Source organism: Chiloscyllium plagiosum, chromosome 4 (assembly GCF_004010195.1).
Source record: "Chiloscyllium plagiosum isolate BGI_BamShark_2017 chromosome 4, ASM401019v2, whole genome shotgun sequence".
NCBI classification, from domain to species: Eukaryota; Metazoa; Chordata; class Chondrichthyes; order Orectolobiformes; family Hemiscylliidae; genus Chiloscyllium; species Chiloscyllium plagiosum.
This window is the reverse complement of record NC_057713.1, coordinates 50,499,884-50,520,068: the sequence shown is the minus strand read 5'-3', so window position 1 is coordinate 50,520,068 and position 20,185 is coordinate 50,499,884. Positions and strand designations below refer to the sequence as shown.

At 39.6% G+C, this 20,185-nt stretch overlaps 1 protein-coding gene across 9 annotated transcripts in view; it reads right to left on the bottom strand.

Moving 5' to 3' along the window:
* dlgap1a (discs, large (Drosophila) homolog-associated protein 1a) overlaps nt 1–20,185 on the bottom strand; it is a 767,710-nt gene that overhangs the window by 391,679 nt on the left and 355,846 nt on the right. For 7 of the 9 annotated variants that reach the window (XM_043688191.1, XM_043688189.1, XM_043688201.1 and 4 more), the window contains exon 3: nt 10,948–11,038. The exons of the other annotated variants lie outside the window; for them this stretch is intronic. The gene's annotated coding sequence lies outside the window, so the exon portion shown is untranslated. The remainder of the gene's footprint in view (nt 1–10,947; nt 11,039–20,185) is intronic. 9 annotated transcript variants of the gene reach the window in all.

Sequence of the window (20,185 nt, the reverse complement as noted above, 5' to 3'; positions counted from 1 at the left end):
AAAAACTGAATGGCCTGAAGGTGGATAAATCACCTGGAGCAGATGGACTACACCCCCAGAGTTCTAAGGGAGAAAGCTGAAGGGATAGCCGAGATGTTAGTGGTAATCTTCCAGGAATTGCTAGAATCAGGGAGGGCACCAGAGGACTGGAAAATCACTAACATAACACCCCTGTTTAAAATGAGTAAGGTAAAAGATGGAAAACTTGCAGATGGATTAGCCTAACCTCAGGCTTGGGTAAGATCCTGGAGTCCATTGTGAAGGGCAATATTTCTCCATATTTGGAGGTGTATGGTAAAATAGGGCAAAGTCAGTGTGGTTTCATCAAGAGGAGGTCATTCCTGACAAATCTGCATGACTTGTTTGAGGAAGTAACAGGCAGTTCAGACCAAGGAGAGCCAATAGATGTTACCTACCTGGACTTAAGGAAGGCCTTTTACAAGGTGCCGCATAGGAGGCTGCTGAATAAGATAAGGGCCCATAGTGTTAGGGACGAGGTGCTAGCATGGATAGAAGCTTGGTTGCCTGGCAGAAAGCAGTAAATGGAGATAAATGGGTCCTTCTCAGGATGGCAGCCGATGACAAGTGGTGTTCCATGTGGGTCCGTGCTAGGACCACAACTTTTCACTTTATACATTTAAAGATCTACGTGAAGGAACTGAGGGCATTCTGGCCAAGTTTGCAGATGATACAAAGATTGGTGGAGGAACAGGTAGCATTGAGGAGGTGGGGAAGCTGTAGAAGAATTTGGACAGGTTAGGAGAGTGGGCAAAGAAGTGGCAGATGGAGTGCAATGTGGGAAAGTGTGAGGTCATGCACCTTAGTAGGAAGAGTAGAGGCATGGGACTATTTTCTAAATGGGGAGAAAATTCATAAGTCTGAAGTGCAAAGAGACTTGGGACTTCTAGTCCAGGATTCTCAAGGTAAACTTGCAGGTTGAATCAGTAGTTAGGAAGGCAAATGCAATGATAGCATTTATTTTGAGGATTTGAATATAAAAGCCGGGATGTACTTCTGAGGTTTTATAAGGCTCTGGTCAGACCACATTTGGAGTATTATGCACAGTTTTGGGCCCGATATCTCAGGAAGGATATACTGGCTCTGGAGTGTTCAGAGGAGGTTCACGAGAATGGTCCCAGGAATGAAAAGCTTATGAGGAATGTTTGAGGACTCTGGGTCTATACTTGGAGTTTAGAAGGATTGGGTGGGGGGGGGGTTAAAGAATCTATTTGAAACTTACAGAATACTGAATGGCCTGTACAGAGTAGATGTTGGGAAGATGCCTCCATTGATAGGAGAGACTAGGACTGGAGGCACGGCCTTTAGAATGGAGATAAGGAGAAACTACTTCAGCCAGAGAGTGGTTAATCTATGGAATTCACTGCCACAGAAGACTGTGGAGGCCAGGTTATTGAGTGTATTTAGGACAGAAAGAGGTTATTTATTGTCAAGGGGATCAATGGTTACAGGAAGAAAGTGGGTGAATGAGGTTGAGAAACTTATCAGCCATGATTGAATGCCAGAACAGATTTGATGAGCTGAATGCCCTAATTTCTGCCCCCATGTCTTATGGTCTTATTTCTATTGAAAACTGTCTCATAGCTACGTGCTAATGATGTGAACAACTATACAAATTAATTACCAGCTTGTGCTAATGTTCATATTGACTCTGGCAAGCTGAGTATTCACAAATATTTCTGTTAAGTGCAGAAATGGCCACGTTGAAGCTGGGATGTGTTTGTGGTCCAATTTTTACTTCCACATGGTGACCTGTTTTTACTTGTTATACTTCTACCCCTTTGATAGAATTTGCCTGATTTTAAACTCCATTTATAGGGATTAATAATGGGATAGGTCTGTAACAATTTCTGTTTTAGTGGATGTTTTACTTACTTTCTAACTGGCCACAAAGAATCATGCAGGTAATACAGACTATATGTGCTGAAGGTCAACCACATCATTGTGGTCAGCTTGACTGGTCCCTGGCAATGCTTGGGCAATGTTTACTTGCTCTCTGGAACTCCTCGATAACTTGTGTTTCTGGGCCTCCTGCAGTCCTAGCAGTAGTCACCCCTCCCAAGAATACTGAAGAGCTGTCACCATCTGTGATGATACTGTGCTTTAAGAGGTGCATTTTGACCTAGTTTTGTTTTGAAGAGAGGTTTTAAGGCAGACGTAGAGAGTTGTCTATTGAAATCCCTTAAAAGTAAACAGCTTGAGGCATTGGGTTTTTTAAAAAAAATCTGAATAATAGAAGCTGTCAAAACCAGGATTTTTAGTTTTTATTTTGATTTTCAGTAGCTGTTGCTGCTAGAGTCTTGCAGCTTTCAAACCCAGCTCAGTTACCTCCCTCCCAGCTCCGTTATGTCCCTCTTCCTCTCCCTCTGAATTTTCTCCTGATGCCTTTCCTGCTGAACTGTAGAATTGCATGTGAGACCATCTATCTTTCTGAATTTGCCTTTTTGCCAAGGGTGTATTTATGGGATGTTACTAAATTGGAACAGTTATTGTTTAGTAGTAAAATAACCTATTGTTCTGTTAAGTTTTCCAATAGAGCTAAGTTATTCTAATTTCTTCTTCCTCCTTTTTGTTGTATTTTGACTGAAATGTATGAATAAAGTGTTTTACTTCAAATCTGGTAAGTTTGACCAATCGAATTTCACCCGGGATTCAACACTGCCACTTGTCTTTAAAATAAAATGTTAGGGTCCAGGCTATTTTCTTATCTTGAGGGGGTTTGGTCTGATCCATATCAACATATCCGACAGGCTAGCAGTTCTTTGGGACAAAGTCCTTTCTTGAGGGGCAGAAGGCATGACTGCAGTCAACATGAAATACAATTGCCCTTTACACTGAAGCAGCCCCCAATCTCCAGCTGACCATAGGGTCACTACCACCCTGTACAAGTTCTACTTTATCTCCTAATCATTGCTGATACCCCTCATTCTCTTAATTCTTCCTGAACTTTCCTGTACACCTCATATCCAACAATATTTAGTGACGAGTCCTGTACTTATCAAATTATTTAGTGGGGGTGCAAAGCAACATACATTGTTCTCCCATTGGTACCTGATGTACAGCTGTCTCGTCAAAATCATGATGAGCACTAAACATTGTTCAGGAAAATTGATTATGTGGTTTAAAGAACTAAAATATTTCTCTAGGCCCTAGAGGTCACCTCACTCACTGCCAGTCACTAATTGTTTCCTACAGCTTCCCGAAGGTGATATTTTGATCTGACACAACGTTTACTCTCACTCCCCTCATCGGTGAGCATAAATGACTCTTGACCCTTAAGATGTTTTGAAACTCTCAGTAAAACGATGACTTTGCCTACTGGCTACCTAATTGCTTCCTAGTTCAGAGATTCAACCTTTACTTTTTTTTTGCTTCACAGTTGCTGCTATTTTAGTATTAATGAATGGTCCAGCCGGTATGATGGTGGAGTAGGAGATGTTGAGCTGATGAGATCTTAGGGAATAGTCAAGCATTCTTTTAATTCAAGGTCACCTTAATAAGAATAATGAATAATGGAAAGTTCATTATGCAGTTTTCATGAAGATTGTGTGTTTATTTTTTATCCTATGTCAACTGACAATTTAAGAGCTTGTCTACCACCGATTTTGACTGACTTAACTTATTGAAAGAAGCTGCCATTAATTTCTGAAATAGTAATCTGTCTGTGTAATTTGAAAAATAATAGTGAATTTTAACTCTTTGCACCCAGCAGTATTGAGGTAATAGCTGCAATATAATGGAAGCAAACAGCTTAGCAACCTTTTTCTACTCCACTGCTATCGGAAACTCAGTCATCCATTGGGATGTTAAAATGTCTGTCTGAATTGTAAAGAAGGCACATTAATATCCATGAAATTGGGAATCTTAGGGCCCCAAAGCAGTTTTGAGGTTTATTGGATTTGTACTCGGTAAAATCTGGTGGACAAAAGGAACAGACCCCAAAGTTATGGATTTTTATTTGTTAATGAGATGCTGGTGTCACTAGCTATATTTGCTTCCCATGCCTAATTACCCAGAGAGCAGTTAAGAATCAACCACATGGCTGTGGGTGTGGTGTCACATATAGGTTAGAACAAGTGACAATCATAGTTAGTGAATCAGATAGGATTTTACAACAAAACACATTGGTTTTGTGGTCACATTCGACCAGCATTTTATTTCCAGACTTTTATGGGTTTAAATTTCACCGTATGCAATGGTGAAATTTAAATCCAAGTCATCAGAACATTAGCCTTGGGTTCTGGATTGCTAGTCCAGTGACTATACCCCTACACCAACACCACCCACGCAAGTTCCTGATGAATTACGCAAACAAAATGAATATAACAGAATAACCACAATTTGTAAAGTTATCACATAAAAATTGAAATTTGTATTTTTTTGTTTCTCAAAAAATCAAGATTTTATCATGCTGTTGCATTAATGGTTAATGAATGAAATAAAAGGAGAAATACATTAATATCAAAATCATGTTAAATTTTCAGCATAGTTCAGATATACCCCCATCTAAATTGGATGTCGTTCTTAAATCATAGAAATATTAATTAAAAGGCAGCTTCTGCATCAGATAAAACTTTCCATACTACTGCATCATTCATTAGCTATGATCGATGGATTTTAAAACTTGATTCTTTTATGTTGCATTTGATACAAAATTAAACCATTTTAAATCATTCATTTGGTTGACAATAGATAACTTTGGTCTTTTTCAGGTCTATATATATCTTGTGATGTGAAAAATTATAAACCTATCAACTGAAACTTTGTGTTATATTCATTTGAGATGTGGGTTTCGTTTCCTAGGCTAGCAATTGTTGTCCATTCCTACAAGTTGGGAAGGAAGTTCCAGGATTTTAACCCAGTGACAGAGAAGGAATGCGGATGTAGTTCCAAGTTCAGGGTGGTGTGGAGGGGAGGGGAATTAGCAAACTTGTTGTTCCCATTCATTTTCTGCTATTGTGGAGATTTGGAAGACATTGTTTGAAAATCCTGGGTGAGTTGCTGGATGATACCTTGTTGAAGGCACACACTGACACTGTACATCAGTGGTGAAGGGAATCTATTTTAAAGTTAGTGTGCAGAGTGCTGATTACACTGTGTTTACTGGATATTATTGAGCTTCTTGAATGTTGTTGGAGCTGCACCTATCCAGAAAAGTGGAATGTATTTCATCACATTCCAGGTTTATGCCTCTTGGATGGGAGACAGGAGGTGAGTTACTTATCTCAACATTCTGTGTTCTCTGATCAGTTCTTGTAGCTAAAGTGCTTATAAGCTGGTGCAGTTCAGCTTCTGGTCAATTGTAATCCCAGAATATTGACCAGTGAGGGATTCAATGATAGTAATACCACTGACCAGAAGGAATAATTTGATTTTCTGCTATTGAAGATCATCATCATCATTGTCTGGCACTTACTTGACATTTAACGTTATTTGCCACTTAACAGTGCAAGACTGATTTTCAGGATGTTGTTGCATATGGACACTGGCTGCTTCAGTATCTGAGGAGTTGTGAATGTTGCTGAACATAGTGCAATTATCAGCAAATGCTCCCAGCCTGACCTTAGGATGGAAAGAATGTAATTTATGAAGGAGCTGAAAATACTTGGACCTAGGAAACTGTCCTGAACAATTCTTGTCCTCACGACCTGGGGCTGAGATGATTAATCTTCACAAACATTCTCTTTTTTTTTTTTGCTAGTTAAGGCTGCAGAAGTTTCCTTCTGATTCTTATTGACTCCAATTTTGCTAGGAGTTCTTGATTTTTGATTCCATACTTGGTCAAATGCCACTCGGTTAGTCATTCATTTCTCCTCTGGAGTTCAGTTGTTTTGTGCATCTTGAATCAAGACTGTAATGGTGTAACTGAGGAGCTGAGTGGCTCAGGCGGAAGCCAAACTAAGTATCAGCTTATTGCTGAGCAACTGTCAGTGATCATTTCCATCACCTTGTTTATGATCAAGATGGGGCAATAATTGGTCGGGTTGGATTGTCGTACTTCTTGCATATAGGTCATAACTGGGCAATTTTCCACATTGTAGGGTAGGTACCAGTCTTGTGCTACATTGGGAGAGCTTGGCAAGTTGGCGTATAAATTCTGGAGAATTAGTACATGTTGAATGTTGTCAGGGTCCAATGCTTTTACAGAATCCAGTGCTTCTAACTAATCCCTGATGTCATGTGCAGTGAACTGGATTGGCTGTTTGTAACTTAAAACAGATTCCCCAACCTCTGAGTTGCTTTCAACCACAGCTTTTATGACTGATCTCTTTTGTTTGGTGCATGACAGTATTTTTGTTTTTCTTTACAACTTAATTTTCTTTGTTAAGGTAATGGTTATATTGCTCAACATACTGTATGAAATATTCCACCAAGATGTGTAATTCAACTGTGAAAAATCAGCTTTTAATTTCCTATTGGTTTCTGGAAGATTCTTATGAAGGTCACTTTCTTGCAGATCATCGTTATAAAGTAACAGGCATTAAATATCAGTTAAATAGTATTAAGTTGTGCAAAGCAGACCTCAAATATAGCAAGGCATCAGTAACTACATGAACCAATGTCAGAGATAAATCTGTTCAATAATATTTTCAGTGTCATTCTTGGAAATTCAGCACTAAAACCATTTTAAGATTTTTGTTTGAAAATCCTGAATAAAAACTTCTGGATTACAAACCACAGAAGTTAAAGTAGATCTGTGAGGTATTCTTTTGCATATTGCCGTCCCTTCAATTCAATGTATTAGGTTCCCTGTTCTCAAACCCTCAATTTGAAAAAGCATTTGAGCTTTTTAATATCCCAAAATAGAGGATGATCTAAAGATTATCAAACAGGCTGTAAAGAAATGAAGCCACTGCTGAATTTTAACTGTGTCATCTCCTTTTAACTAAAGTAAGACTAGAGTTTGTGCCTAGTCACTCAAAATGGAAAGGTAAGAATTGATGCAATTTATTTAAATGAATTTTGTGGAACCTGGAAAATACAAACTCAAATTGCTCTTCAAGAAACAACATATTCTAAAAGCGATGTGATTCAAAACACTGCATTAAACAGGTTGACTAACTGCATTTAAAAAAAATTACTAATAAGGAGTTTTCTTTTCACAATGGGTCATTTCATGATATATCTTCCATGTTAAATGAGTAATAAATAGTTGTTTTAAAATAATTCATGTTTGTTTCAGATCAAAACCTATTTCAGAATGTTACTTATTTTAAATTCAAGTTTATAAACTTATATTTGAATTTATTAGCCATCCCACCTCTACTTCAGAATCTAGGTGAGCAGGTATTCTTACCACCCTCAAATTTGCAAATTTCCCCAAATCATTTCTGGTCAACTTTGTTTGCTGTGACTCATTCTTCCAAAAGCTAACATTTTTACCTCACCATGGTTCATTTATATCAATTAAGCATATATTAATTTGGTTGTCAAATCTGGTCTGCATTCCAATAGAAGGGACAAAAGGTTTAGTCTTTTTGGAAGTACTTAATGGCTGTAGTTATCAAGTAATAACCTGCCTTGGGCTGACATATTTAAACTCCCTCTAAGTTGATGCAGATATAGATTGACTTCAGCACATATGTAAAGTGTCAAAGTCTAATTAATGCAAGTATGGAGTACCTTTTTTCCTTTATCTATCTTTACTGTAGTAACAGTAAACCATTTTACCAATGAAACAAGATTTTCTTCTGACTACTCGCCACCAAATTAGGCTGAAACTATTCAGCAAAGAGCAAAAATATCTTTTTTAATAAATTGATATGAATATGTTGTCAAAAAACATGTTTTTAAAAATACCATATCTACCTGTACCTCCAAAAAATCATGAAATTCCAAAAGGACACCACAGAAGTTGAGAGAGCTTGATGTCCATAGCTGGGGTAATCAATTACCACAATAAGTATTTTAAGACCCCACTGTAACAGCTGTATTTAGGCAGAAAAGTGTACTAAATGCAGCTAACATACAAGGGAATTCTTACTATTTATACGCTTGCAGAAGATTTTAAGAGGTGGCAAGAGGGGGAGTGGGGCCAATTAGAGACCAAAAAAGAGATGAACACAAGTTAGGGGCCGATGGTATTAAATGAGTACTTCCGCTCTATCTTTACCAAGGGAAAAGATGTCTCCCAGGTCATGGTAAAGAAATATGTCAATCACAATATAATTTGCAATAAATATTTTATTCGAGAGTGTGTTGCTGGAAAAGCACAGCAGGTCAGGCAGCATCAAAGGAGCAGGAAAATCGAAGTTTCAGGCCAGAGCTCTCCTTCAAGAATTCCGCATTCCTGATGAAGGGCTCCAGCCCGAAACATCGATTCTCCTGTTCCTAGGATGCTGCCTGACCTGCTGTGCTTTTCCAGCAACACACTCTCGAATAAAATATTTATTGCAAATTATAAATAGATATTTTATAGCTAGCTATACTTTCCAGTTGATAAGACACTGGGATCAGAAGAGATGCATCCAAGGATATAGTGAGATTGGAAATTCTACAGACACTGGCCATAATTGTTCAGTCTCTTTCAACTCAGGAGTGACGCCACAGTTGGAAATGTAACACATTTGTTCAAAAGCATTCGCTAGTATAGTGGAAGATGGGGAGGAACACAAAAGAAAAAAAGCTCAACCCTGGTTGACAAGAGAAATTAATAATAGTATTAGATCCAAAGACTCAAATATAGCAAACTTGGGAATAGTTTCTAATTCAGCACAGGAGGACTGAATCATTGGGCAAGGCTAAAATGGAGCATTAGAGTAAACTTACAAGCAACATAAAAGCTGACTGCAAGAGATTCTGTAATGATTTGAAATATTGTTGAAGGAAAATGCAATGTCCTTAAACGCTGAAATGGCAGACTGATAATAGAGAACAAGGCAACTGTACAGCAACTAAACAACTATTTTTGTATACTATACAGAAGAGGATACAAAAGATCTGAAGTGCTGGGGAAGCGAATGTCTTTTCATGAGGTGGAATTGAAGGAGATTAATGTAAGTACAAATAAAAGTGTAGGAGAAACTAATGGGACTAAAAGTTGATAAATCCTCAGGGCTCAATCTACATCCCAGGGAACTAAAGGAACTGACCATGAAATGATGGATGCATTGGTTATCAACCTTCCAATGTTCTGCAGATTCTGGAACAGTCCCAGCAAATTAAATGGTGGCAAATGTAACCTGAGGATTTAGAAAAAGGAGAGAGGGAGGAAATTAGGATGTACAGATTGCAGCAATTTCCCTCCCACTGATACCAATCTAGGGTAAAGATGTGATATTAGGACACTTAAAATATCACCTGTATTACACAAAGTCAATATAGATTTGTGAAAGGGAAATCATGCTTGACAAGTTTGAGTGCCTTGAGAACACAACTAGCAGAATGAGTGAGGGAAAACCAATGGATGTGGTGTTTTTGAATTTTCAGAAAGCTTTTGTTATAGTCCCTCAGAAGAGATCATTTTATAAAATCAAAGTACAAGGCATTGGTATTGGATTGAGAATTGGTTAGCAGTCAAGAAACTGAGAGGTAATAAATGGGTTTGTTTTAGGAGTAAGTGGTTGGAGTGGACAGACTAGGTACAGGAATGATGTTTCACCTGGCTGAGGTCACCATGACAAGAGGTCATGCTCTCATTCAGCTTTTATGTTCTTTGTAAGTTTACTCCAATACTCAGCAAGGGGTACCAAAGGATCATTGCTTGGGTCTCTAGCTATTCACAATATTTTATCAATAATTTGGATGCTAGAGCCATGTGTAATGGTTTCAGGTCTATTTATGATTCAAAACTAGCTGACAATGTTAGTGATGAGAATGTGCAAAGGCTTCAGGGTGGTTTAGACAAGTTGAATGAACAGACAAGTTCATAGCAGATGCAGTATAATGTTAAGTGTAAAATTGTCCACTTTGGTATGAGAAACAGAATAGAAAAGTATAATTTAAATAGTGATTGGTTAGGAAAGGGTGGTGTACAAAATGTGTGCACTTGGGTGTCCTTGTAAATATTTACTGAAAGCAAGCATGCAGGTGTAGTAAGCAGTTAGGAAGGCAAATGAAATGTTGGCTTTCACTGCAACAGGAATTGACTGTAAGCACAAGGAAGTCTTGCTGCAATTGTATAGGGTCTTTGGTAGGACTATACCTGGATATGGAGTAGTTTGAGTTCTTATCTAAGAATATCGAAGTGCCATATTGAGAATGCAGAGAAGATTTATCAGATTGATTTACAAGATGGCAAGTTGTCAAACAAGCAGAGATTGAACCAACTGTGCTGGTATTCACTGGAGTTACAAGAATGAAGAGGGTTTCATTTGATATGTATAAAATCTGATAGGATTGGGCTGACTGGATGAATGGATGACTTTGTTCCTCTGGCTGGAATTCCAGAACAGGGCTTTCAGCTTCAGGATGTGGGATAGCCCACTTTAGATTGAGAAGAAGAGAAATTCCTTCACTGAGATGTGATGCATCTGTGGAATTCTCCACCACAGGAGGCTGTGGTGGCCAAGTTGCTGAATATATTAGAGATATTTCTAGAAGCTAAGGATGTTGAGCATTTGGATGAGTGTGGGAGTATGGCATTGAGCTAGCAGGATCAGCCATGAAAATGTTGAATGGTAGAGCAGGCTTAATAGGCAGAATCACCTAATCCTGCTCTTATTTTTAATGTTTGTTTTTTTTCTTTCAAAGAGTGTAAAGGTAAGTCCAGCAATTAGACCAATTACAAAGCAAATGGCTTAGGTGCTGTTAATGAGCTTTTGTTTGAAAATGACTATCTTCTTCAATCAGTGTACCACTATTTTCAATAGAAAAGGACACCTCTCAAGCAAGATAATACTGCAGTTGCTGATAGCAATAATGGTAAAATATTTTTTATCTTTCTCTTGTTCAATGTACAAGTGTAATTAGTTATAATTGAGTGCTTACCTAATTTTCCTTTCCATATCATTTCTTTACAGGATGGCTTGAGCAACTCTATGCTGTCTTTCTGAAAGCAGGTAAGGAATATGCAGTAATGCTGTAATTAAATGTAACAAATTGTTAGTCATTCTTTAATAATTATCAGCTCTGAGATTGTTAATACACAAATACCCAAACATTACTTGAAACTGGTATCCGCATCATTCACCACTGATATTCCAACTTAACACTTGATGCTGTTTTATCAATGTCACTTTCTTCATAACTGATTATATTACAATTTCCATGTTATATGCTATGTGCTGTTTCACTATTACACCAGTATTTTGAGAGTTTGAATCATAAGGTACAATATCATTTCAACACAAATTTCATTATTCAATCAAGTGAAGCTGCTGTTCACTATCATTAATAATAGGCAATAATACAATGTCCTAAAGCTGGCAAAAACAATCTCTGCATTAGATACAATTGGAGACTGTGAATGACTATCAAAGTGGGCAAAACATGAGGCAATTTAACTACTTTGCACATAGGATAATAGATAAATGGAACATCCTGTACAAGGAGGATGGAGGCTGAGATTGCTAACAAAATTCAAGTGCATCTTAATAGACACTTAGCAAAGGAAGCAACTGAAGAGTTATGGGGATAGGAAGTAATTTGAATCTGCCAAGAATGGGTTGGTTTGGATCAAGTGGGAGGTTGGCATGTTAAATGTCCAAATCGGGAAACCAAATTTCGTTTCATTTCTATACTGCTAAATTTTAATGGAAGTAGAATGAAGGGGTGACGAATACGTGATTGATCTGCTCCTAGAACATGCGTTAGTCAATTAGACCCTTTATGAAGATTGCATGCACCCACTGTAACAGTTGGGTAGGTTTTCAAGGGCTCATGAAAGCTGTAAAGTAAAAGTAAGAAAGGTTGGATTAATTTGGTGCATTCACAGCATTGGTGTGGGTCAGGAGCAGCAGGAGTACAAACCTCCCAAACAACACCAAGGCATCACCCAACTCAGGAACCAATCTTATAAAGTATTCCTTGACTCTTCCTTGACCATCCATTTGATCCTCTAATTGCTCCTACAGCCTTACCTACAACCCCAGCCAGTGATTGAATTCTCCATCCTATTGCACTTTCTCTGATCTTTCCCAGACCTTTCAAGTTCTGCCAAAACCCTCTCCTAAACATCCTCCGATCATACACAACTCTCCAAATCGTAGAGTTACTGCACATGGTCTCTACTCTGAATAGCACACAAACTACCTGCTTTTGGGAAGTGGTCTATTCTGGAGAGTTACTTGCTTGACGAGGATCTAAGCCTCATCAATCGGTCAAGCTCTTAGACCATGGAATCTCTTTATTCATTCTGGAAATGCAGGCATCATTGACTGGGCCAGCATTTATTACCCACTCTAAACAGTGGCTCGGTGATTAGCACTACTGCCTCAGTGTCAAGTTCAATTCGACCCTCAGACATGTGTGGAGTTTGCACATTCTCCCCATGTCTGCATTGGTTTCCTCCAGGAGCTCTGGTTTCCTCCCACAGTCCAAAAATGTGCAGGTTAGGTGTGTCAGCCATGCTAAATTGTCCATAATGTTCAGGGATGTGCAGACTAGGGTGGAACTGCAGAATTGCAGGGATTGGGTAGGGGTGGTGGGTCTGGGTGGGATGCTCTTCAGAGGGCCGGTGTGGACACAATGGGCCAAATGATCTGCCTCTGCACTGTTCTTTAATTCTAATGGACTTGAAGGTTGTTGTGAACTACCTTCGTGAGTCATTGCAATCCATTTGTTGTGGTAACACCCACAGTGTTGCTAGGTAGAAAGTTTCAGTTTCATTTCAAATGCTTCAGATTTATCCTCTGCAGTAAAGTGCTAGGTTCCCCCAACATTTGAGGCTGGGGCTATTTGTAGAACATCCTCTTTCAGTGAGTTGTTTAGTTGTCTTCCACTGTTCACAACTGGATGTGGCAGCACTGCAGAGCTTAGATCTAGTGCATTGAGTAAAGTTGCTGGGAGCTCATGTGCCTGTGCAGGACTTCACCTGTGTCCACATTCACACAACTATTTAGCCTCCTGTTTAAGAAGAGATACCTCAGGGCATAAGTTTGTTGTACTCGTTTCGAGGATGTGGATAACAATGTGAAAGCTCATCAAATTTTGAGAGAAAATTAGGATGTTTGCCTGCTCAGTCACTTCTGTAGATGCTCTCATATTGGAGTTGACCCCAATACCAATATTTATCCAGCAGGATGATATGGAACTTTACTAGTCCTTCTTGGAAGTAGAGATGGCAAGTCCTGTTCCAGCAACTTGGTGTGTTGCCATTGTGCATTCTGCAGATGATTATTTATGCAATAATGGTATGGTGGAGGGGCATGTTGATATTGAAAGTTTGAAAATAAATAGGCCTGTGTTTTCAGTAAGATTGTCAGGAAGTAGAAAACTTCTTATGAAAGACACTATCTAAATGCCTCAGAATATCTCAAAGGTGCACTGTAGTAATGTAGTCCCCACTGTATCATGGGAAATGCTGCAGTCAATTTGTAACCAGCAAGCTCTAACAAATAGCAACATGATGATGATTGGGTAATCTATTTGTAGCAATGTTTTGAAGAATAAATATTGTCCCAGAAATTAAGATACATCCTTGTTTTTCATCAAAATAGTGCTACAGGATTGTTTACCTCCACCCGAGAGCAGCTAAAAATACAGATATGGGACATCTGCCTTTATTAGTCGAGGCATTGAATACAAGAGCAATGAAGTTTTTAATGAAGCTGTATAAGATGTTGGCTAAGTACCCTGTGCAGTTCTGGTTGCCATACTGGAAGAAGGATGTGATTACACTAGAGATTGTGCAGAGAAGATTCATCAGGATGTTGCCAGGACTGAAGTGTTTCAGCTATGAAGGGAGACTAAATAATCTGGGGTTGTATTCCTTTAAGTGGAGAGTAGAGTTAATTGTAGCATACAAAATTATCAACAAGTTGATGGGAAGAAAATTTGCCCATTAGAGGTGTTGATAACTAGGGGACATAGATGTAAGGAAACTGACTGGAGATTTTGTGGTGTTTTGCTGAAAAATGGGTTCAGCCAGAAAGGGGGGGGGGGTGTTTATAAATTGCTGCCTGAAAAGGTAACAAAGGCAGGAACTCTCGCTCAACCTTTTAAGAAATATTGTGGTGAGCATTTGAAATGCCATGGGATACAACGCGAAGGACCAAGAGCTGGAAGATGCCACTGGAGCAGATGGATGCTTGGTGACTGACTTGGACACAATGAGCCTTTTTCTGTGCTGTAAAATTTCTATGCCTCAAGTCAATGCGAGTAGGGATGGCCAACTAATGCTGGCCTTGCCAGTGACACCCACATGCTATGAATTAATAAAGTGCCTGATGACTAGTGTGGATATCATTGGCTGAAGGGTCTATTTCCATGTTATATGTCAGCTAAAGACAGCACCCCAGACAATGCAACACTTCCTTTAATACTACACATCTAAATTTTTAAGTTTTTTTTGGAAGGTCTTAAACCAACAACCTTCTGACTCCAAGGCAAGAGAGTTAACAAGTGAGGCACAACTAACCATAACCAGATAGTGTGCCTAGGAATGTTTGCATTGTTTTAAAGCATTATTTTAAAATTTTATAAATTTACCAAAAATTATTCTCCACTCTGCTGTAATACCAACTAATATTGTACAGCTTGTTGTCTGCTGTGGTCTGTTTTGCTCAACATTTGCTTCACTTGTACCCAATGCATGATTCACTCTACTTCACAAGTAGAGATTAATTTGTTATGCTTTCCATTTTTTTTCTGTGACAAATAGCAATTGGCTTTACAACCTAATTCTTTCTTGCCTTACCCTGGAATATTTTTCTCACATTGTGCTTCAAGCTTGTTAAATGTCTGATTTTATTAAATCTTTGAATATAATGTAGACCTCTATTAAATCATATGCTCCTCTTCCAATTCCTACAGCACCTTTTCATCCACGCGCTTTTAGTATAATCACAAATTATTCATATTGCTTTGTTAACTCCTCTCTTCTGACATAAAAATGACATTGTTACTTACTTTTTTTGCTATCAATATCTTTTTTAGGTTTGTGTGCAGTCTGTTATTAGTAGCCTGAAGTCCCCTGTGAGTAGAGTCAGCCACATCTATCACGACTACCTTTCATTATTGGCTGAAGGTGTGCATGAAAACTGTCTGTCCCACATTTCTTAAGCAATTCTGTTAACCCCTGAAGTTGGAAGTTGCATTTTCTAAAGTGTGACTAATTCAATGTTTTTAAAAAACCCAAAAAACTGCAGATGCTAGAAAAATGAAGCAAAAACAGAAATTACTAGCAAAACTCCACAGGTCTGGCAGCATCTGTGGAGAGAAAGCAGAGGTAATGTTTAGAGTCCAGTGATTCGTATCCAGAACTGATTGTAGCTTGTAGATATATATGCCAGAGAAGGGGATAGGAGTAAATGATAGGTGGAGAGGGAGACCACAGGTCTGGCAGCATCTGTGGAGAGAAAGCAGAGGTAATGTTTAGAGTCCAGTGATTCGTATCCAGAACTGATTGTAGCTTGGTGTAGATATATATGCCAGAGAAGGGGATAGGAGTAAATGATAGGTGGAGAGGGAGAGAAAAGCAGTTGGGCAGACAAAAGAATGGGTACTGGTCAAGTTGGGAGAATGAATGACTGCTGATGGTAACTATTAGTGCCTGATAATGGATTTTGTGGTAGCAGCCCATGTGATAGGGCCTGGTGTATGGCAGTTGGGGGTAAGGACATGGGAGAAGGTGCTCAAACTCTAAAATTATTGAACTCTATATTGAGTCTTGGAGGCTTCAGGGTCCCTAAGTGGGAAATGAGATGCTGTTCTTCCAGCTTGGCACTGAGCTTTGCTGGAGCACTGCAGCAAGCCTGAGATGGATGTTGGCCAGGGAATCAAACAGAGTATTAATCAAGGTCATGACAGTGAAGACATTTTCCTACTCTTTTGTCTACTCAACTGTGCCATCTTCACTTATTTACACTTCCCCCTTTCTCTATCCCAGCTTTAGCATGCTAAAGGAAACGTTAGTGTGTGTGTGTGTATATATACAAACTTTTCCTAATTACACTAAGTTCTGAAAAAGGGTCACTGGATTGAAATGTTAACTCTGCTTTCTCTCCACAGATAATGCCAGACCTACTGACGTTAGTATGTGTGTATATATACAAACTTTTCCTAATTACACTAAGTTCTGGAAAAGGGTCACTGGATTGAAATGTTAACTCTGCTTTCTCTCCACAGATAATGCCAGACCTACTGAATTTTTACTACAATTTGTCTAGCTGAAAAATGTGTTGCTGGAAAAACGCAGCAGGTCAGGCAGCAATCAAAGAGCAGGAGAATCGACGTTTTGGGCATAAGCCTTTCTTCAGGAATGAGGAAGGTGTGCCAAGCAGGCTAAGATAAAAGGTAGGGGGAGGGACTTGGGGGAGGGGCATTGGGAATGCGATAGGTGGAAGGAGGTTAAGGTGAGGGTGATAGGCCGGAGAGGCGGTGGGGGCAGAGAGGTCGGGAAGAAGATTGCAGGTCAAGAGCGTGGTGCTGAGTCCGAGGATTGGGACTGAACCGTCTTACCCCAAGGGATCCTTCCATATCCGTCACAAATTCACCTGCACCTCCACACACATCATTTACTGCATCCGCTGCACCCGATGTGGCCTCCTCTACATTGGGGAGACAGGCCGCCTACTTGCGGAACGTTTTCAGAGGACACCTCTGGGACACCCGCACCAACCAACTCAACCGCCCCGTGGCTGAACACTTTAACTCCCCCTCCCACTCCGCCAGGGACATGCAGGTCGTTGGCCTCCTCCATCGCCAGACCATGGCAACATGACGCCTGGAGGAAGAGCGCCTCATCTTCCAGCTATGCTGCCTGACCTGCGCTTTTCCAGCAACACATTTTCAGCTCTGATCTCCAGCATCTGCAGCCCTCACTTTCTCCAACAATTTGTCTATATCAATATTGTTGAACATAGTCAGTTGGAGCCTATTCTCCATGACAATGCCTCTACCAGAGTCACTTGCCAATTAATCATAATCTGCTCATGCAGTAGAAATGTTGGTTTTCCCCTTGAATTTGTATTCTTGCAAAATGGCCTGACTAGTACAAAATGAAAAGCTTCGACAAATTCTTGTAAATGTCTTTTCGTACAACACTGATCTTGACATGGATGATCTAATCAAAATAATTGCAATGAACTTGTAACAATTATGTAAGAAATATGATCAGCCCCTATATAGCCCCTCAAGCCTGAACTGCTATTTAATCAGATAATGACAAATCATCCACATCAAATCCCTCTAGTGCTCAAACCTATCAATCATGATCTTGAATATGCTCAATGACTGAGCATGTACGGCCTCTTAATATAGACAAAACCTGTGATATTTCTCCATACCCTATTAATTGAGGCTATGTATGTGGGCTGCAGTGGTTCAAGAAGGCAGCTCAACACCAGTTTGTCAAGTGCAACCAGGTGTTGAGTAATTGCCAAGCCCACATCCCCTGAATGAAAATTTTTAAAAAACACAGATTATTAATTGGATGGTTACTTGAGCACATGTAAAGTCATACTGAGAGCTTCATTGTGCATGGTAGTGTCCATACCTCTAAACTTGGAGATCTTGGTCCTAATTCCACATTGGTCACAGAGGTAGAACCATTAAAATGTTCCAGCATACAAAGAGGACATTCAGCCCATGTTTATTCTAGTCACCCGTTTTAATCATGTTTCCAGCACCTGATCTATAGCCTTGCAGGTTACTGCACTTCGGGTAGAGATCAAGGTTCCTTCTAAAGATGCTGAGCATTCCTGTTCCAATCACTATACTGGCAGCAAATTCCAGACACTCATCACCCTCCTATCCTCCTTCATCCTTTTAGTGAGCATTTTAAATCTGTGGTCCTGGTATGCTCACCAGAAAAACAGGCCTTTCCTGTTCACACCCCTTATTATTTTCTGCACTTAGCCTCCTCTTCAGCCTCCTCTTATTCTATAACCCTAGCCTATGCAATCTTTTCTTATAGCTCCAACTTCCAAGCTATGGCAACATTCTTGTCAGTCTCCTCTGTACTCTCTCCCTAGCTGACCAGAATTAGACAGAGGTCCAGACCTAAAAAAAATTGAGGCCAGGTATCCCATCACCAAGTCACCCTTTATTTACACATGGAGAATCTTTGACACTGAGCCAGCTCTTGGGGTGAACATTCCTGTTATCTGTCAGCCAGAGTTCCATGATTTGGGCTGTTCATCTGGTCCAATCAGGAACTCTAATTCCATGAGGTCCACCTGACTGACCTTGTTGCAATCACTTCACAGACCTGCCCAACCAGTTTGCATATATTTCCTATTACATCCTTACTTTTGTATTCAATACTTCATAAATAAGCTGTCATGGAGTCCTCTGGTCCAGAGTGATAACAGTGAATTTGGTGAGAGAGGAAGGTAATACTTGTTTTTTTTAATTTTCCTTTTCTTTCTTTATCTTCAGCCTCAAGGAGACCAGAGTTTGCAAAGCTGTAGAAGAAGGGTGAGATCAGATGATATTCAAGAGTAAAATCTTAGGGGAAACAAAGGTCATGAAATGGGATAGGGAGAATATGTAGTGGGCTTGGTACATAAGACCATTAAGTATTTCTACTGTCAAGTAAAAGTTGGACTTTATTTCAGATTTAAAGGTTTTAAAGTGTCAACAAAAAGGTAAGATCCCCAGTACATATTTATAATTCTTTAAACTGGAACAAGTAAACAGTAAGAGAGCAATTTCCTGGTAAATCATGGATGGCAATGTGGCTCAGTGGATTGTTCCTCTTGGGGGAATGTGGGCAGTCTAGGACTCTTCTAGCATCAAGGTTGAGCTGATGTGCAGGAAGTGTCTCTGTATTTTGAGCAGTGCTAGAGTCACTACGAAATATCTGCAAGGCTGAAATCTTCAAGCAAGGTGATGAAAGTGAGTACTGCAGATGCTGGAGCTTAGATTTAAGATGAGTGGTGCTGGAAAAGCACAACAGGTCAGGCAGCATCCGAGGAGCATGAAAATCAATGTTTCGGGCAAAAGCCCTTCATCAGGAGCCCTTTATTACTTCAAGCAAGGTGGTCACACACCACAGCTGGGTAGGTATAAGAGGTAAGGTCATGTTGACTGTCAGATGCAGTCAAAATACCAAGATTGTAATGCAAATGTCCCCTAGGGTCATCTCCCTCATGAACAGATTTTCTGGTTTGGATACAACTGGGCAGATGGTTCTCACTAGGTTTCTTAGAGAAACCAAGTATGTAGCACCAGGACTGGCTCAGCTGCATGGGGAGGGTGGAGAAGAAAGTAATAACAATAGGAGTTTCTATTGAAAGGGGAACAGATGTGACTCCAAGATGATACCTGACCTCACTGCTGCTAGAGTCAAAGATGTCTCTGAGCAGCTGGAGGAATTTAAGGATGGGGGGCGAGGACAGCCTGAGTTCTTGGTCCCTGTTGGTACCATTGACATAGGTAAGAAGAGAGAAGTGATAAAGGAAATAGAATGTAGGGAGGTATAAGGAATAAACTTAAAAGGTAACAATCTCTGAATTATTCTCAGTGCTATGCGCTGGATAGATCAAACAGTAGAATAGAATGGTTGATGTACAGATGGTGTAGGAGAGAACGATTTAGATTTTGGAGGCATTAGGGCACATTCTGAGGAATCTGTATAACCTGGACTGGTTAAACCATAGGTATTAGGACAAATATTCAACAGATCCTAACCATTACTATAGCCAAGACTTTAAACTAGAGTAGCAGAGGGTGGGAACATGAAGGCAGAGACAAGTGTGAGGGAAACAAAGATGGACATAAAAGATAGAAATGTAGAAACCAAAATTACATGGCCCAGGAAACAAAGGATAGCAGCAAGTAGGGGTTGGAATCAAAAGAAAAAAAACTAAAGATATTTAAAAATGAGGCTAACTGTGCTATATTTGGATGCATAGGGAATAAGCTAAATCAGTTACCAGCACAAATAGTTGTATGTGGGCAGGATATAGCAGCAGTTACTGAGATATGGCTGCAGGATAATTTAAGGAAAGCAACTGAACATCGAAGGGTATTCAATCTTTCCAAAGTGAAGGAAAAACAGAAAAGGAGGTGGCCGGTCATTGAGAGTGAGACTTTCTGCACCAATACCCTATGTGGAGTTTGG